The sequence below is a fragment of the Lissotriton helveticus genome, chromosome 9 (genome assembly GCF_964261635.1).
Source record: "Lissotriton helveticus chromosome 9, aLisHel1.1, whole genome shotgun sequence".
Classification (NCBI taxonomy): Eukaryota; Metazoa; Chordata; class Amphibia; order Caudata; family Salamandridae; genus Lissotriton; species Lissotriton helveticus.
This window is the reverse complement of record NC_136070.1, coordinates 1,078,652,720-1,078,673,660: the sequence shown is the minus strand read 5'-3', so window position 1 is coordinate 1,078,673,660 and position 20,941 is coordinate 1,078,652,720.

Here is a 20,941-nt window from a genome sequence, read left to right as displayed (position 1 = left end):
TAATGTCCATTAGAATTTTTTTCTAATGTTTTGACTTTACAAATCTGTGATTTAAAAAAAGTTTTGTATTTTCTGTTATACATGTAAGTAAGAATATATATCACATTTTCATCATTGCACGTTTTAATAATCAATGAAATGTAAATGAATAATAATGTTAGGTAAAGCTTGAGGTGAGCCGCTTATGGGACGGAAAACACTGTCAACGCAGATGGAGAATCAGCTAGTCCACATCGAAATAGAGCTGGCCGGAATCCGACAGCTTCACGGAGTACTTGTAAACACCGCCACAGAGGGATGACGGGAGTCCTGCCAAGATCTAACTCAGGCCCTCTGTCTTCAATCCTCAGCTATGAATATGTTGGTGATCTTCAGGCGAAGGATCTTGTATGTGAAGGCCAAGCACCACCCTACATCATACATTCTGTGTAATTTGTACATTTTATGCAGGGGCTTAAAAATTCGAATTCCAGTTAAATGACTATCCCCATAATTCAGTTGTGAATTAACAATTCCCCTCACTAGACCTGACCACAGCTGTACTGGTATAAAGTGGATAACATCTTCAAATGTGCCAAATGGTAAAATATATTTTAACCATATCGTTAATCTAGAGTGCCACAGAAAGTTTTTCATCAAGTAAAAACCCAAGAATATAAATCTTTCCTACTGGCTCTATTGATTACCCCAATTGACAAAGTCCTAACCAAGCGTGCTCTTTACAACTTGAGGTTATCACACTGAACATGCTAATGTTTCTTCCATTTTCTTGCAGAAATGTTTTTCTCAGCAGACTATTTCTGTAAGCATTATCACAGAACACAAAGGAACTTACTCTTGAGGGTGTTCACATAGTTCACTTTCCTTCAAGGGACCTAAATTAATTGGTACATGATTTGAAATGATTCCCACTACAGTTTTAAATGAAGGCAATTGTGCAGTCAAACTCTTGATAAATAGAATTATGGAAATGTATTGTGCTCTGGAGAAAGAAATCTCTTGCTATTATGTGAAACAACCTCTACATATTCTTTACGGAATTTAAGCTATACAGATTCTTTTTTTTTAATCTATTTTTGCCTGTTGTCTTAGATCTATTTAGTTGAAAGTTCAGGATCTAGAAGGAAATATCTTCTAACAATACTGTTTCAAACCTGATAACATTCCTGCATCCCAGTTCGACAAAATTCTCTTTATAGCTCGATGATCTTTGTGAGACTGCCAAGGGAATATGGAGTGACATGAAACAATTTACATCTGGTTTTAAGGTTGTGGGCAAAGGACAGTGATGGACACATGGATAACATTGCAGGCAGGGGGAAATGTGCCACTGGTAGGTGATGAGGATTACAGAGCTGAACAACAGGATTGAGTTGATTGCTGATAGAGAGGAAGGGCAAAGAGTGGGTATTAGTCAAGAAGCAGTGGGAAAGTGGCCAAGCCAGTAAGATGATAACAGCTTGAATCAAGATTGAAATCACATCACACTAGGATTGGACAGTGTGATTAGGAAGTTTATCAATAAATGAACCTGTTAGTGATGGATGTCAGCAGAGGCAGACTATATTTACAGTGGCAGGTGATTATGGATGCGACCGCAATAGAAGGAATTTCATTTGATCCATGTGATTAGGAATGCAGCAAGAGCTTTACAATGGATGAGACAAACATCACCCAATTGGCAGACTTGTGTATGAGTGGTTTGCCTTTCATTACAGAGTGAGTTTATACAAAAGTGTAACAGGCCAGAAGCAGGGCTCTGCCTCTGCCTTAAAGTACCAATAGGGAGACTGCCAGGTGATGAAAGTTGTTTTGTTGAAGATTAACCTGTTTGACCTTGGATTTCATAGGCTAAATGGGATAACATGAGATGGGGCTTAGCACTTTAGTGGAGTTACGGTTTGATGCCTAGATTGCTGAGGAAGAGTGAGGTGACTGGAAGGAAAGATTGGGGGAGCCTGCATGAATGGCCAAGGAGACGAGCTCTAAGGTGCTCTATGAATTTAGTTTTGAAAGGATGGGAGAAGTGCAGATACAAATCATGATAGTTCACGGAGGCTAGTCATGATAACAGAGAGTAAGGAGGAGTAGGAAGGGTGTGGTAGTTAGTGGAAATATGGCAAGAGAGTAGGAAGGTGAAAGTCATCACTCAAAACAGGTGGCTTTCAATGGTAGGAGTAAAATGCAGTTAAGAGTGCTCAGAATAAGCTACAATAATGAGATATATTGATGATGAGGCTTGAAGTGTCTGGAGGATGCTGACCTTGACCATTGGAAAAACCATACACATATGTTATGGAGGGTTTAATGGTTTGTGGGACAGAATCTTCCTGATGAAAAGAAAAGAAAAAGAAAAGTGCCTTGTGCATAACTTTAGGCAGCAGACGGTGAGAACCTTGAGTAAGTGTCAGTATCCTTTAGTCTTTCTTCTAGTCCTGTATCTGCCTGAAGTGTGCATGGGTCACAATCACTGACTGACTGACGAGCCTTGCTAGAAGAAAGGAAGCCATGGGGAATTTAGCTCGAATGTTATAAACTTGAATCTAAATATTGCAGTTTGTGAGACCCACCAATGTTAAAACACAGGAAGCTGAATATCTGCAATCCAGCAATAACTAGAATGCTGCCTTGTATGAAAAGAAGAATAGAAGTTCCAAAGTTGTTTCCAAACGTGAAAAATGTTATGCTACCTGGATTCACTGGGAAAATGTTGCAATGACATTTTACAGCACAGGTGCCAAGCGGTCCTGAGCTGCCTGTGTGACCCAACATGGGTCCTGTGATCACTGTGACACCGAAACTCGACTGAAGGGGCTGAGATAAGCAGAAATTGGTCTTGGGTTGCTTGTGTTATGATCCAGTGAGGACCTGGCTTAGCAGATTGGGTGGGACTGTTGCCATTAGAGCAGAATCAAGGCTGGTCTTTATACGTCTGGGTCTAATTTGAGGCCGCACGGGCAAAAATACAATAGACAGGGATGCGGCCCCCAGTGGCAAAGTTCAATTTTTTTGTTCTCTTCACATGCAAGACATTGGATTATTATATAGGGTGGGTGATTACCCACCTCATGGAACAATAACAACCCTTGTCAGAGTGAACCCCTAAAGTCACTAAATTAACCTGAGCTCAAGCTGTGACTTAGGAAAATGTGTAAAGTACTTATGCAGTACCAAAACAGTAAGAAAGTCCAAATGCAAGGCAATAAAATTCCCAAACCGAATAAAAAAATTGGATTTAAATTTATTAAACAAAATTATACCGAAATTGCAAAAATCTAACAAGGGAAACTGGAGATATAAATTTTTTAAGTTTTAAATTTTGATAGTGCCAAGATGGCTAAAATGCCAATGATAGTCAGTGGTTGTGGTAGACCGGGATTTAGGCGCAATTTGAGGCTGACTGCAATACACCAACCAGCTTCATCCTGGTCAAAGATTTTGCCTTCTGATGTAGTCCTTTAAGTTCCAATTCAACACATGAGTACAATTCTAAGCTCCCCAGGAGATTAGGCGAGGCAATTAGAGACTTACAGGATGTCAGCAGAATCCAGTCTAGGTCCAGTTGCCACTGGTCAGTTGCAGGAAAAGGCCTCTTAACAGATCAGCATTATAACCCTTGAAGTCCACTTTCTTGTCCTGGGTAGAAGAGGAGGCAGGTCTAGTCTTTTACGACTCATCTCAGGTCACAGACAGCAGGTCCAGTCCTCTTCTGTTCTTCCTCAGGTCTAGTAGTGTACTGACGTGGGAGATGGGAGGTGCCACATTTATGCCTGGCACAAGTTAATGAGTGGGAATGTCTAGTGAGCATGCCCTAACAGATTTGGTAAAAGCTCCTAGGGTAAACCCGATCCACTTTTGGCATTTTCAAGATGGTAAAAGTCTTCAGCCACATTCAACCTCGGCTCTGAGGGCTGGAGACATGTGTGGGGAGTGTATTGTGGCAATCATAGTGTCCTACCACATCTAAAACTAAACTCCAGTTCAAGTCAACCACTGTACCCACAATAAACTCAGAGACAGAAGTCTGGTAGAACAAAAGTAGAGCTTCCAACAACCAGAGAGTTTATACACAAGAACTAGTTTGGCATCCTGTTTCCCATCTTTTCGAGTGTGCCCCCATGTTATATGTAAAATCCCAGCAGACCTGTCAAGCATAATTTGACACTCAAGCAAGATTTGACTCTGGAAAGTCAAAAAGGATGCTCACGGGCCCTACCTTGCATATTTGGTGAGGTTCAAAAGAGTAATCTCTACCCATTTAGGACAGCCAATTGTTTGCTCTTTGGGAACATTTCACACTTTTTTCCCAGCCTTTAAAATGCTAATCCCTGGCTGGAAGACATTTGGGAGCAAATGCAAATGAACCTCCTGGAACTTTAGGCAGGGAAAAAGTAACTTTCTAAAAGTCACTTTTCTGTAATATTTAATACAATTCCTATGTCAATATTGAATTGGATTAATTATATGTATTAAAAAAGTTGTTTCATTATTTTTCTAGCTAGTCCCATTCCTGAGATCCTTTATGAGGATTTGAATCTGTACTCCGGTATTCTACATAGGACAGGTAGGTCTGTCACAGTGAAAAAAAACTTTTGGGTCCTAGTCACTTAAGGACATGCTAACGTTAAGGGCCAAATTTATCAAAGTGTTGCGCTGCCCTTGCATCATGCAAGGTAATGCAAGGGCAACTCAACTCTAAAGCCATAGTTACCAAGCCACGCAAGGCCATCTTGTGTGACCCTGTGGTGCTTGGTAAATCTGGAGTAAGGCAAGGCTGTGCAAGTTGCTGCCTTGCGTTACTTTGCCCCAGGGAGGTATTCCATGGGTGGAGCATGGATGTTCCCAGGCATCCACCCATGGATTTTAGCGCATTCCCAGATTTACCATGAGTGGTAGATATGCGAATGCATCAAACTGCTATGCCTTCCCAGGGATGTGTAATGAGAAGTAATATCCTTATTTCGCTTCCTTCTACATGTGCTGCAGTCTGCAGCACAAGGAGAAATAGAAAAAAGCCTCAGAGGATTATTTTTGTGAAGGAATGTGTCACTTCCTGCACAAAAACAATCTTACCTGCAGCTCTGGCATTCTTGCATTATGACGCTAGGGTGCCTGCATTGGCGCAATTAACAGGTAAATGTGCCTACAAGGGATTTGTTTAGGAATACTTAGTTAGATAATTCTATGGTAATGTGTCAAGGTTCCAGCCGGTAACCTACAGTTAAACAATCTACAATTCAATTGTTAATTACTTCCTAAAAAGATCTGTAAAAGATACTAATGAAACAGGTGTGAATTCCTCGAAAACAAATTTATGGGATGTAAATAGAAAGGGTACAAAGAATTAGAGCAGCACAAAAATGACAGAGGTTTACAAAAGAATTCTGTACTGTTAACACCTCAGGGTCATTAATGCGAACATCTATTCCAATCAAAAAGGAAATCGATGCAGTTGTCTATCTTCTTTTTGATTGGTGTTCTTTAGAAATTTTTTTCTGTTTTGTTCAGATTTACAGTTCTATTTATGTATTTATATTTGGAATAGATATACACATAAGGACCTGTGTAAGGAATTGTATGGGACAAACAATGAGGTGAAAAAAACCTAACTTAATAAAATAACTTTGACTATTGTCAGGCTTTTTCCCTTATCCTTGCAGTTTCAGCGACAAACATAAACTATCAAAGGTTAGAGAGCTAGTGTTCCCTACTAATGAGGTCACTAGGTGCACTTTCTTTGGCAGAAGTGTGTATGCAAAACATCCTGTGTTTCCCAAGTAGATGTCAATATGCAGTCAAGTCTTAGTTCAAAAGAGGGGGCTGAGTCTAGGTGCAGTGCAACACAATGTTTACAGTTGCACTAAAGATGTGAATTTCTAGCACGGGTGGTGAGTTTCCGTAAGAATGAAGGACAAATGCTGAAATGTATATAATGGAAATACACAATAAAATGCTAATGCAACACAATATTTTAATAAGCCTTCATGGAGAGGACAATCTTTTGCATGGTATTCCCCCAGAGTTTTGCCTTCCTATGCTGAAGTGGGCTGAAGCACTTACTGTGCCACCCACTAAGGTGGCTGTCTAAAAACATGACTCCAAGCCTGCCCTTGCTACCTGAGTGTGTAGTCTTAAACTGCCATTTATGACTAGCAAAATAAATCTTCCTTTTAATACCCGTAAGTCACCCCTAAGGTAAATCCAAAATGTCCATAGGACAGAGGGCAGGGTATTTAAAAAGCAGGACATATATATTTAATGTTTTCCACACCCTGCCAGTGATAAACCTCCAAAGTCATCTGGGTAACACTTTAACAACTTATAATGCTTAATTTCAGTTTAGAACCAGTTAGAAAAACAATTCAAGGTCCCATTTAAATAGTAATATAAAATCCAACCTAATGGTAAAGTCACATTTTACTTTACTATTTTAAAAATGACTCTTTTTTAGAAAGTTGACATTTTTCTGCCTAAGCCAAATGTGCCTTTCTGCCAGTGTCCAGTGTGCCCTGGCTTTGGAATGTCTCCCTGTGGTAAGATGTGGAATGCTCCTAGACAGTTGGCAAAAGTCTTAGGTGTGGAGAGGTGTTTTTCCTCCTTGAGGAGGATAACCTGAAGACTGCGCCCAGTCCCTTCCTGAGCTTAAAATGCTGCCTACCCTGTCACTAGCAAATGTAGCTCACACCTAGGCCTGCCTCCCTCTGTGTTCCTAGTCAGTTTGTCTCCAAACCCAGAGGGATGGAGGAGCTGTCCCAGAACTGGTTTGGAGTGACCACAAAGGAGGGTTTTATCACTTCAATAGATCATCTCTGGGTGGGCAGAGGGAGTTTTGACCAAGGGAAGAAGGGTTCTGCCATGTTGGATTTTGGTAGAGAGGGGCATTGTGGGATAGTTTTTATTAAAATCCACAGGATATGCTGCACAAGTGGATAGAGTCATGCCTGGGAACCTTGACCCCATTGGTTAAGGAGTGTCCAGGAGTTTCTCTCGCCCAAAGGCTGGCACTGAGTATGGAAGTTGACTCCACAGACCTCTCCTCAGATCACTTCTGGACTTGTGGTAGAACAGTGAAGGACTAGACCTGCGGTCTGTGACCTTAGAAGAGCCTTGAAGACTGTACCTGCTCTCCTGCTTGTGCCCAGGTCAAACAAGTGGACTCCAAGGGTCTTAAGGTAGCCCTTTGTTTGGGCTACAAGGACACCAGAAGCTCCAAGAGATGTTTTTCTGCATTCACAGATGAACAGGTCCAACTGGACCTGCCCAGGACCCTGCTATTGGCATATGCTGGAGTGAGTCTTTCCCCCCAAGTTCTGTCCCCAAGGTCCTGGACTCTTGGCTGGTGTCATAGTGTACTCCTCCTTCAATTTCCACACACCTGCAGATTTGAAACGTTTTAACTTTTTGCTCTGAGAACCGATGAGGGACCGGAACCAGCCTGCCAAGCCAATTTGACAAACAGTGCATCACCGCCGGGCCAAAGATTCAGGTTTCTTTCATGAAGTTCTTGTCGCCAGCAAAAAGTCTGATCCAGCAGGATCTCATGGAGAAGGTATCCAGCCTCGTGGAGCCCTCTAGAGCTTGCAGCCTTGCCGCACTGGAAGAATCAGAGCTCCAAAAAAGTGACTACGTCGGAAGGTATAAATCTTCCCTTTTTGAAGGTGCAAATCGTATCCAGCTGGTAAGGCACCTTCTCTGGGCATGAAACTCAGATGTCTGTTGACTGGAGAATTGCTGCCAAAAGTCAACTGCTTTACCGAGACCTCATCAGATGACATGGAACCCTCTTCATCCACAGCTTGCTGCCTTGCCCTACTGATGATTTTTTACTTCTATTTCAGAGACTAGGAACTTTGTTTCTGTACAAGCCCCTTACACCGCCAGCACATCACTTTTCCCCATTTTAAAAGTGATGCAAAGGCTGCACATGGGGTTTGTAAATAGGCCCCTAGGTTTGATGGTAAAACTGTTCACAGGATGAACCAGGTTCCTGTATCCAACCAGCACTCCATCCCAATAAGATGAAACCTTACACTTGTCCTGGTCAAGTGCAACAAGATGACTGCTGTTGGAGCTTAATGATTTTTAGTGCTATTTTGAACCTTACATTTTAAAATTCATAACTCTGTTTTTTTGTTACTTTGATGTCATTTTATTTATTAAAATTTACTCTATTTAAAAAAAATGGTGTGGGATTTTTCTTCTGTTGTGACTTGATTACTGTTTCAGTACTCATATATCCTTAACACATTGCCTCTAAGTTAAGCCTGACTGCTTTGTGCCAATGAATCAGAGAGTTCGCACAGGCTAATTTAATGACTTTTGTGGTTCACCTTACAAGGACTGTATTTATTATTCCAGGTGGGTTCTCACCCCCTACACTAATACTCCAACCTCTTAAAATACTAGACCCCTGGATATTAATGTGGTGTACCATTACTTAGACCTGGAAGATTCCTGAAATCACCAATACAAAGCAACACAATGCAGTCATGGAAAAACAATGAAGCAGTTTATAAATTATTAGTAAACATTTATTTTTTGTGATTGCTGCTCAATTGTAAGCACCCTTTTGTAAAATAGAAGATCATAATCCACTCACCAAAAACGGATTACTTTGTTACTGGTTCGCAAATCATTCAGTTGCCAATGCTACTGATCGAAAGCATAGCAAACTGGTTGAGAAAAGGGTAGCACAATAACAATCCAAAAACAGTAACTCAGAAACTCATCTATAAAGTGTCTTAGAATCTGGAATCGGAATCTGAAATAAAGTGTCAGGTAAAATAAACAATTTAAGATAAACATAGACAAGCTCCATTTTTAGGGTTAGGTGGTGGATGTTTGTTGGAAAACCAGGCAGCATCTGTGAGGCATGCACAAATAACACGACTACATTGTCCTTCACTAGGAACCAAACCCCCAATTGTAGCGCCTGACTTTCAGAGGGTAGCGTTGCAGAGCAGTCTGAGGCTTTCTCAAGATAGTTGGGTGGGCTAGTATTCGCCATTTGCAGGTGTGCAGAAATAACACTCAATAATTGATTGTCCAGTCTGTACTTTGCTTTATAAAAGTAAGAGTACATTTATTAAACACACACACTATATGCACCAATTTACAAATATACATAAGTTATTGAATTACTTTGTGACATTGCGTAACATCTCCACTCCCGCAAGGGGGGGGGCGGGTTCTAGTACCACCACTCCCATGTATGCACATCATCTTGCCCCCAATGTTGGTAGTTGAACTTAACCTGGAGCGAGGGCCCTGCGTACTGGCACTGTCCCAGTGGCGACACCCCTCATCATCTCAACAAGCATTTAAAATAGGTAACCCTGCCTTGGTGACACAAAACCCTGACTGAGCATTTCCTACTATGAAGTATACACCCCTATATCTTACGGGTAGGCAGTCTGGGTTCTTCACCTAAGAGCAGCAGCAAGAATACATGTTAAAGCACCACTTTAGAATGATAGTACTTATCACATTTGTGGATCATTAGAATGCATTGCAATTACAGCCCCTAAAGGCATCACAGATGAAATCACAGGATTACCCATATACAGCCAGACATCCTAGCAGGAATGGCTGGCAACATAACCCCACTTTGCTTATGACATCACCTTACACAGGTACTTCAAATTACAGATGTGACCTTTAGTCCCTCGGAAAGACATAACATTAGGAAATGCACTACGGGTGCAATTACACCTCTTCACCTCCAGGGGATGCCCTTCTCCAGACATCCCCGACTCAGCCCTTCACTCCTTGATGCACTTCTTAGTTCTCCCCCAACTGTAGAACTAAAGTTCCAGCCCAAGAGGAGTTAAAATGTTGGTTGAGCCCTTGAGTGGTTATCGTATTCAAGTCCCCATGGGACTTAGGGAGGGACTTTCATTTTTGTACTGGGGAAGACTGGGCATCTTAAGCAGCTCCCCCTGCACCTTTGAACTCATGTGATGGTTACTCCGTTCTTCCGGGGCCACCACAAGCAGAGAAAAAAGCTGTTTGCCCTTGCAGGCCGGTCCTGGCCTGCAAGGTATTATAGGAACTTTCGAATATTAGAGCAGCTGCTCTCCTGCTGCTTCGGGGAGAGCCGCGAAGTGGGCCTCCGGCCACATCTGTGCAGCACTGGAGTGTACAGTCCCACCCGAACCCTCAGGTGAGTAATTCGGCTCAAGGAGCCCACCCCGGCCGATCCGCTGATTTTCGGGCGCCCGATCCCACCTGGGCCCGTAGTGCCACTTATCTTCTCTGGGGCCCCCGGATCCACCCGGGGACCCCGTCCGGCCTCGTCCGTCCTCTTGGGTGGGAAGCCCCTCGGGGAGCCCACCCCCGGCGGCTCCCACTGGCTCCCCGCTCGGCCCTTCACCTCTCTGGTGCGACCGCGGGTACCGGGTTATCCTTTTTGGTCTGCCCGCTCCGGCGGGCAGACATGGAGCCTCCCGCAGTCCGTTGGGGCCGTGGGGGAGTGTGGCGGCACTCCCCCGCCCACCTCTTCCTCTTCGGGGCCCGGGGATGGGGTCCCAGGCCCCTGGGCCGACCTTCACCAGGGGCGCAACGGCGCCCCCCGCTTGTCTTCACCCTGCGGGGGAAACACCAGGACACGCCCCCGTCACCACGTGGCGTCATCTGGGCCAGTGCTCCCCAACTGAGGCGTCTTCACCGGGGTCCAGGGTGGGCCCTAAGGGACAGCACCATTCTGTTATGGAATCCAGCTTTACCAGCTGGAAGACAGAGCAGAGATGGTGAATAAGGAATCCAGAAGCTAATCAAATAATATAGCACAGGTGGAATTAGAGCTGATACGAGCTTGAATCTGACCATGATACCAGTAGAAGGCCTTGAGATGCTGCAATAACACACTAATAAGAATATACAGAAAAAAGGGGTGAGACAGCACAACACAAGGCAGGGTAAACCAGGAACAAAGCAGGGAATCTGGAGGAACGGAAAAGCAAAGTAAAAGTATAAACATGGATGCAAAGCAATAACAGGTGTGTACTAGTATGTAAGTGAAAAGCCAGTCCATTTAGGAACATGTTGCCAGGCAGACCCTAACAGTCTAAGTGAGTCTAAATAGTGCTATACCTCTCTTCACTCGAAAGCAACCCAAAAATAGGAAGTGAGCTGCTGCTGTACTGATGTTAGTGGTCTAGTGCTCAGGCTTTGATAGCTTTTACTGGCTCATTCTCTAGCAACTCCAGCCTCGTTCTACCTTCTATTTTGCTTGAATCCTCACAATAAGGTAAAATTAAAGGACAACAAAGCCAATATAAGGTGGTACAGGGAGAGTGTGTGCTTGCTGTGCAGAGTCGCTACTCAAGTCATTTGTAGCAGTTGCTTCTTTAGACCACCATCCATGGCTCTGTGCTGAGCAGCGGAGAGGGCTGCTAGCCTTTAATATTCCCATCCCAGGACTTCAATGGTTGGCCAGGATATTCACAAAAGGTAAAGTCACCACAGAAGGGTAAGCCAGCAGAGCTCAGTAGGGTCTTTTGGATTATGCCCAAGAAATAGACACCGAGCAACAGTCAGCTCCATTTCTGAAGGCCCTAGCAGTATTCCTGCATGCTTGTGTTGTTGAAGGTATTGAACTTGCAGAAAGTTATCACCCACTTATATTTCTGAATACTGACAGCCATGCTTCAGCCCACCTTCAGTCACTGCCAGTGCATCCTTTGCAGTTGAAAATCGAACCGACCATGTTAGGGAAGTGTTACCTTCATCTAAAGGGCTTATGGAAGTGCACCCATTGTCCTTGTCCTAGAATGAATTGGGGTGGCCACTGCCTAAATGAAGCTGCCCAATGGATCTGCTCTTGTGGGAAACCACCTATTTTCCTAAAGACAGCTCCTGGAAAAGAAGGGCCCAGAGAGGCAAGCAATAGGTATGGTGTCTTGCTATTGCAGCAATATGTGCAGCATGTAGAATTGTGCTTTGTCTCATTGAGCACATGTGCTCACTGAGAAATGTGCTCAACGAGACAATGCACAATTCTGTATGCTGCACAGATTAAAGTTCTTTAGATTCCAGACTGGAGAGTATTCATTAGAATATTCTAAGAAATTATAAGAATGTGGACCAGGTGTAGTAACATCTATTTTTGTGATTCTGTAATTGTGAAAAATACCCAATCTAAGGGCCTGATTACGGTGGCGGTGAACCCACCACCGGAAGGCTGCCGGTGGTGGGCTCACTGCCAAAGTAAGGCCAATTTGCGCCCGCCACAATGTGATGGCAGACAGTGTGGGTTGCAGACGGAAAGCCCGTCCGCCTCGGATTAGACAGCAGTAATCGTTAGGATTGCCTGTCGGACCATCCTGCATCCACAGAATGGCGGTGGTGCCTACCAGGCACCATCTGCCAGATTAGGATGCTACGTCCCCACCAGCCTTTCCATGGCGGTTAAACCGCCATGGAAAGGCTGGCAGGGATGTACTTTGGGTGCCCGTTGTGGGCCCCACTTGTGCAGGGGCTGGTTGTTTGTGCACTTGGGGGACACCCTACATTTCCCTGCACCATGTGGAAGGTACCGCATGGTGCCTGCCACGCAGTGCAGGGAAATGCAAACAGTGAATGTTTAAATTTTAACATTGCGGCCGTGGTGGCGGTCGTATCGTAATGTAATATGTGGCGGCCAGTCCCAAACCCCGGGACGATGGCGGACGGACTGAAGTCTGTCCACCACCGTAATGAACCCCTAAGTTTTGGTATGAAATAAGCATATATCCCATTAATGTCATTAGTTCTTAAGATTTGCAATCTCATATTTGAGAATCCATATTGGTGAGCTGGTACCAATTGCATTTTACAAATGCATTTTTGCAATCTGCAAATGTTGCATTGACAGTCCCTGAAGACATCAGAACCAGGAAGTAACAGTACAGGAGCATATTGGTAACTTTTTGTTTGGAGACTACAAATACCACAGACTGAAGTTTTGAGTTGCTTGTACAATGTTCAGCAGGAAGAAGGTGGACAAAATAAAATTCTTAGACGTGAAGCTGTAAATTCTGGTTCAGGAATGCATTGCAAATAATGATAACCTTTTGGACAAACATCTTCAAGTGTACCAGAGTCTACAAAAAAAATATTGGCTCAAAGTACAAGAGCGAATAATACTGTTGGAGTTACAAAGAGCACAACTGACTAAATCAGAAAGCGCCATTTAGACTTAAGGTCAAACCAAACTGTTTCTCTGGGAAATCCAATGGAGGAAATTATAGAATTTACCTTTGTGACAGAGGCTGTGACGGGAGTCACTGACATTGATACACCTATTATACTACCTCCAAGTATAGGTTAGTGCTATAAACATTGAACATAAAGTACACATGTAATAATATTTGTAGTTTAATGTCTTCATAAAATTATTTTGAAATCATAATTGTTAGTTAATTCAATTTACAAATATACAGTAGTTTTCTATGTCAAACAGAATATCACATAATGCATTTATAAAGACTTAATATATAAAAATATGAAAAATATGTCAAGTATATATTCCTTTTTTTGCAATTTAGTACAAATATGTATAATTATGTCAAAAATCCCCAAAATTCTTGAAATAATTGAAATCCAATATGAGATGTAATATGGGATATGTAGCTTATACATGCAAAAATATATACTTTGCAATTTATAAAAAAAGTTTATATCAATTTAAATGCACTCATAAAATACATGTTATGTTACTTATAATCAATATGAAACAAGAATGTCAGGAACATGATGTTGAGTGTGAAGAAGATGGATGTGATTTTGAAATGTGAGAGCTATCTTCAAGTGTACCTCTCACACCAAATACTGATTAACGACCCTACCTCTGCCACTATGTTACAAAGTAGTCATTTAATCCCAAATGATACTCAAATTCCTCCTTCCACTGCATTTTTTGCCTTTGCTTCTTGGTGCTGTCATAGACATTCTACCAATGATTGTGATACTTAGGTTGATGTTTGTGCCCTGATCGGTGCAAGCCACCAACCCAAATAACCTCAAAGTAAACATAAGTACAGCTAGATTGGTTTCATGATGTTGGTAATCAGGATTTATTTAGCAAGGCATAATGTCAATTGACTTCTGTTACAGGGGTGTATGCTAAAGCTATTTTTCATGCTATGTGCAAATTCTAGATCAGATGTGTATTCTTTGCTCAGAGTGGATTTTTAGGGGCCTCCAAATGCTCTGGTTAAGTGATGGTAGCCACTCCTGAATGGCAGTGAGTAGGTAGATTTCAAGTATGGTTAGAATCACTATCTGTTTAAAATCTATGATTTGTTTATGGGTTCTAGTTGTTAGTTTGTTGTTTTATATGTGTCAGCATTTCGTTGTAAGCTATACTTTGCTTGTTAGATAAAATTGTGGGCACTAATGGGATGCTTGTATTTGATATTGACCAAGTATTATATATATATGACTGAATGGTGGAGAGCATGACTTAAAAGGGACATCTACCATCTATATTTTACATTACATTAAGGTTAGTAAAGCATTATTGGTAGCATGGCTTATTATTTATGTTTATTGTGGTTGTCTATAGTAGGAAGGTATTTTATTTATGTTTGATTAGTACGTTTTGGGGTATGTCTACATCCCCATATTCTTTAGGTGTAACTGGTGTTTTCTGAGCTGTACTATGAGCTCTGGCAATTAATCATTTTAGTGTTGATATTCCAGGGAGACATTCTATTTCTTGTTCAAGAAAGAAAATTTGGTATAATATTTCTAATTATCATTTCTGCTAGCTATTGTGAACTGATGCTGGTCTCTTTTAGATCTCGTACAATATTTCTGCGTTTTAGAGTATTGACAATGTATATTAATTTCATTAAAAAACAGGTGATGTTTTATTCATTTTAACATTTTTACATTAGTTGTGTCTGTTTATTTTTCAATCCTAAGTTTAGCTAGGGAATTGTTTATTTTAGAATTTAAATATGTGAATGCGTTATTTTTAGTTTAATGTTAGTTTTGTGCTTTGGTTTCTATACTTACTTTTAAGGAGTCATTTTTTTTCAAGTAATTTGGTGTCTGTGTCTTTATTTTATTTTCCTTTTATCATGTTTTTCTTCTTGTAAAGGATGTACTGGTAATTTAAAGAAATACATATGCAGCATAGTCTTAATTATTTGTTATTTTAACAGATTTTAGTTCTTTACTTATTTTGTTAGCTGTAATTGATTGTCAAACGTCCTTTGTCTGTAGCATTTAATTGTTTTTTGAAGTGTTCCAGTCTTTTTTTATAGGTGTGAAATTCAAGCGATTGACACTGTTCCGCTGCAATTCTTTTTAGGAAGCATTTCATTGCGTGTAACCCTGGACTTGTTATACAGTTTGTTAATTTGAAAAGCATTTCTGTATTTTATCTTTTTTTAAGTTTTATTTGGTTGGTTGGTTGAAAATTAGTTTGATTTTTATTTTGCCCCCATTCATTTTAATCACTAATTAGTATTAATATTACTGAATTGACATATATTATTTTATTTTGACATATTTTACATGTGTGTATGAATTTAACATCATATTGTGTGTTTATTTTAAATCATGGTGATTTTTTGGTGTTCGATATGTTGGTTTTTGTGATAGTTGTTATGTTTCCTTAGCTTTATTATGTAGGCCAGTGTTTCCCAAACTGTGGTCCGCGGACCCCCAGGGGTCCGTGACACATTCCCAGGGGGTCCGTAGGCAACAGTTTTAAAAGCACAGAAACATTACTTGTATAATTAGCAGCTTTCCAGCAACAATAAAAGTGTCAAGAGAATGCCAGTGATTAATGTACCTGCTGGAGCTGAGGAGAGTTTTGTTCAGTTCTGCTTTGATTGAACTAATGTAGCACAGAGGGTTCATGTGCCTACTGCAAAGAACGTCTATCATGCATCTTAAAAAGCAGTATTTTATGTGCATAGGTTCGTGGTTACTGCTTTTGTCACAGAGATTCTTTTGCTACTGTGTACTTCATATGTAACAATCTTATTCTAGCAGAGGGACCTATAAACTGTCATCAAAGAGCTGCTTGCAAACTGCATGGTACCAGTTAGTAACTTATATTTTTCCCCAGGTATTCATTATCCTGATGCTGCTAAAAAGATTTATTTGGGTGGAAATACATTTTTAATGTTAAAGTCAGTGCTAGCCACTGTGTTATGTTCTGAATCCCGAGTTTGTGTTTTTCCAGACCGGGCACTCTTTAAACATTTTATATACAAACTGATTTACATGTATGATTCAATGTCTCTATATGTATGTGATGTAAAGTGCTCTGACATCCTACAATGGTATGAGAGATGCTATAAAACAAATGAAATACATGTGACAGATGGGCTATTACTTCAATATAAAATACTAAGCGCCAGATGTACGATCTGTTTTTATATGCGCGAACGGGTTCGCGAACCCGTTTATGCATGCAAAAACCTATTGAGCCATGTACATAGCCTATTTGTTTGCGACTCGCTGAATAGGTTTTGCAACTTGCTATTTGGAAGGGGCATTCCCTTCCAAATAGGGAGTCTCAAAACCAAGTACCAATGTTTTGCGGTCGCAAACCAGTCGCAATTACCACCTACTTCAAGTAGATGGTAATGCATTCGCAAATGGGAAGGGACCTCTGCCTGCCCTTAGAAAATGAAACAAAAACGTTTCATTTTCTTTTATTTTTTTTAAATGCATGCTAAACAGGCTGCATTTTTTTTTTAAACTGCTTTATTTAAAAGCAGTCCGAGACATGGTGGCCTGCAGAGCCCAGCAGGCCACCATCCCTGGGAGGGCTGGCATTCCCAATGGGCTTGAAAATTGCGAGAGGCTCAGGCTCATTAATATTAATGAACCTTGCAATTTGCGACCCCATTGGGAACCCCAAACAGTGTTAAACACACTGTTGTACACTTCATTTAGCGACTCGCAATTTGCCACTCTCAATGTGTCGCCAATTGTGAGGCGCTAAATTAAATGATCGTACATCTAGCCCCAAAATCCTTAGTACTTTGAGTATTTGTTTTGTGTGCACACGTGTGTATTTTTTTCGAATTACTGTTTTAATTTTGAAATTTCACTCCTACAAATTGCTCGGGGGTCCCCGGCTTCCAGTGGTGACTCAATGGGGGTCCTCAGGAGTCAAAAGTTTGGGAACCACTGATGTAGGCAATATTTATTATTTCTTTATTTTTGTTCACGATGCTGCGTTTTAGATATTTATTCTCTGGTGTTTTGTTACCAATATGTTTGTCTTTACTGTTCAAGTATAGAGCCGCAATATATTTATGTTTTTGATATTTTTGGCAACATTTGTGTACATCTATACTGTTTGTCTTGATCTTGTGCCGTACAGTCTTACGTATGTATGATGGACACATTTTGTTTACTTGTACTAATGGTTGAAATGGCATTTTACTTTGTAGAGAATTGATCTTACATTTTTGAAGGCAAATTTTAAAATTCTATTTTTGTATAAAATATGTTACAGCCCTGAAGAAGTCCTTATGTAAAGAGATTAAACATGTTGGCCGGCATGTCAATTTGAATACTGTGAGAAGGTAGATCAATATTTGGGGTGTGTAGGTATCCACCACATGTAGTAAACAATGATCACAAAAAGGTTAACAAACTAAACAATGACAGTAATTACCTTTTTAGGTCTCGTGACCTACAATGCGCGCAAGCGCATTGAGGGATCGAGAATTCAAGTGCTCAAAATCCTCATGAAACCACTAGCTTTTTGCAGCGGTTTTCATGAAGTTCACGTGGCCACATGCACGCGCTTTTGGGCCATAAACTTGCATTTCTCCTCCCCCTCCCCAGCCAGCTTCCCCCAGGCTGTAGCAGCACTCCTCCCACACCAGCACCTCCCCTCTCTCTCCCCGCAAACACAGCCTTGCCCTAGCAGCACTCCTCCCACACCAGCACCTCCCCCTCCCACACCAGCACCTCCCCTCTCTCTCCCCGCAAACACAGCCTTGCCCTAGCAGCACTCCTCCTCCTACACCAGCACCTCCCCCCTCCCACACCAGCACCTCCCCTCTCTCTCCCCGCAAACACAGCCTTTCTACGTACATGTATTCCACGTCCCAGCGCTCCTTTTCTCCCCCTTCTTTGACCCAGCTTGCTTTCTTAGCCTTCCCTTCCTCCTGCTCGGTGTACCCTCTCCCCCAGCTCCTGTCGCTTCCTCCCCCCACCTCTCCTTCGAGCACGTTTTCGACACATCTTTGTCTATTTTTTAACATTAAATAATGGCGTAGCAGCACTCCTCCCACACCTTTGAAGTGAAGCTTAGCTTCACTTCAAAGGCCCCTGCTGCTTCACACCGTGTCGCATTTCTCCTCCCCGCTCCCCTTCTCTGCCTTCCCTCCGTCTTGTTTACCTACCCACCAACCCACTCTCCGAACAGACAGTTCAGTCTAACTTGTCTCTGCCTCTCTCTAACACCAAGGTTCTGGGGTTGTGTACTTTTAACCATAAGATGTCTCCAAGGTTGAAAGTCACTAAATCATTTGCAGTGTGTCACAACTCGACACGGTAATTTGTTATGTTATAAGTTGAACAGTCCTATATTAACTGGTGCTATGAATACACAATTTACTGACAAACATATGTAAACGGCCATTTACCTGACCAAATAACTGTGATGCGAAACTTCAGTGCGTTAATTATTATGATTAACATATTTCAAAGCACATTCATTCCGATTGTCACAGTAGCTGCACTGTAATGCAAATTATGTGCAATTGCAGTATGTAGCGCTTCTTAAACCACCTCGAAATGCCGAAGCGCTATGCTGGACCACAACTGAGTTCACTGGGATTAACATGAACTTGATTCTCAGCCAAGGCGGATAAAAAACTTGCTCTGCAGGCACCTCCTTGCCCAGCGGCGTGCCCACTAAAATTTAAAAATGCAAACTTGAAAAATCCCTCAGATGCTCTACATACGAAAACATCGGCATTTGTAAATTACTATAAAATGTCCTATTAGCTCAATTAAATGTGCCGCCCCCCCCAAAAGCATGGTAAGGTAGACACACGGTATCTCTGAAAAGGCTGCAATTGCAAAATGCAATCCAAGGTAATCTCGCGCTCTCTGCCCCTCTCTCTGCTTCAAAGCTGCAGGCACGAAGATGTAGGCCAAAGTACAAGGCAAGATCATTGGCCAACTGTTGCTGAAACAGCCCCCTCCTCCCCAGCTCTCCATGTGGCAGCACCGGACCAACCAGGATGCTCCGCCCAGCTGTTCAGCTCGGCTCCCTCTCCCCTGACTGACAGGCGAGCTGTGTTACTGCAGGAGGTGTCATCCATCACAGGCTAGAGAGGGGTGCAGTGTTCTCAGAGTGTACCAGATACTTTAGACATCTCCCGGCCTGACACATCTGCAGAGTGTCGGCCGTCCACCTCCTGTCCCTCCCCCATCTCACTGTGAGCAAGTAAATAAAAATTTACAACTGACAAAAAACAACCTCAATGTGCAGTTGTATGTTGGAACAGATGTCTTTGCGGTAAGCAGCAAACTACAGCGGGGATCGTTTTTCACTTTTAATGCCCTATGCCCCCACCTCGCAGAGAAAGAATCCCATCGCCTCACAGCTCACACGGGCACGATTCCACCCGCAAATCTGGCATGCGCCCCTCCCTCCACCTCAAACGCCTCAATACCTCCGCTCCTTTTAAACGCCTCAATACCTCCGCTCCTTTTAAACGCCACCCCCTCCTCTCACGGAGACACCAAGCAGAGAGAATGCGCGGCTAAGACGCTCAAGGGTAAACAGCAAGTTGAGGAACGAGAAAGGTGGGCCTGTGTGCAAGGGAAACTGGGTTATGTGGCAGGCTCTGCAGGTATGTGCATTGACGGGGTGCAGAAGAGGGAGGGGAAGAAAATGAGGGGTAAGGTGGCTCCCCGCTCGCGGTGATGCTTGCTATCCCCCTCCAGACCACTTGAATAGTAGCGGAACCGGTGAATCACACAACCACTCTGAGGCTGTCCTTTTACAAGACTGTTCTCCACGGTGTCTCACTCTCTCATACACCCCCCCCCGCCCAACACATCTATATGAAATCTTCTATGGGCATTTCTCACACATCATCTCCTTCAACGTCATCACTGTGTCTCCTCTTTGTCCTTCTGCTGGCTTGCGTCACTCCCCTCCCTCTCACACATGCGCCCTCTACTGTAAACACAGCATTTGCGTTATCAACATCTCAACAACTGTGCATACCTACCTCACACTTTCACAAAAAATGGCACTTGCAATTGTCACACAAGTGACCATCAATCTGCGCACTCTGCAGAGAGGCCAAGGATTGGATGAGCATTTATGACCCACTGACGCATTTATGACATTGCATTACACCACATGCTGTAATTGGTGGCACCCAGGTAAAATAAAAATCCTACCGCAGCAGCACCAGAACCTGCAAGGAGACAGAACAGGAGTGACACATGTTGGCAGCACGTGTGTCTTTGTTGCTCTTTTTTGACCGGAAGCGCGCCCTTGCATCAATTTTAGACGTAAGGTGCACTTCACAATAGGAAAAAAAGTGGACTAATGCCGGATTTACGTTTCACACAATTTTGTATAATTTACTTTTCATTTTACGTAATTACCCAAACAGAAATTAAAATTGTGCACGCCTCTACTCAGAAGTACGTCGTCTGTAGAAAAGTAAACACCGTTAAGGAATGGAAGAAGTAAAACTTGACATTTAAACAGCAACTCAATCCCTGAGATGCATTGTCGTAAGGATTTCTACAGTCGTTTTTGGCAAATCGAACAGTGTGTTTTTTTTGCCTGTGACGTTAAGGACGTAAATTACCGAGTATTTAGGTCCTTTGGCCCTAAAAAAAAAAGCACTGGCGTTGGCAATAGGTCTCGCAGTAGGAAAGTTGGAGCTATTACAATTGCAAATAACAATGCCTTTTATTTTTGTTTTCATTTCAAAAACATAAAGGG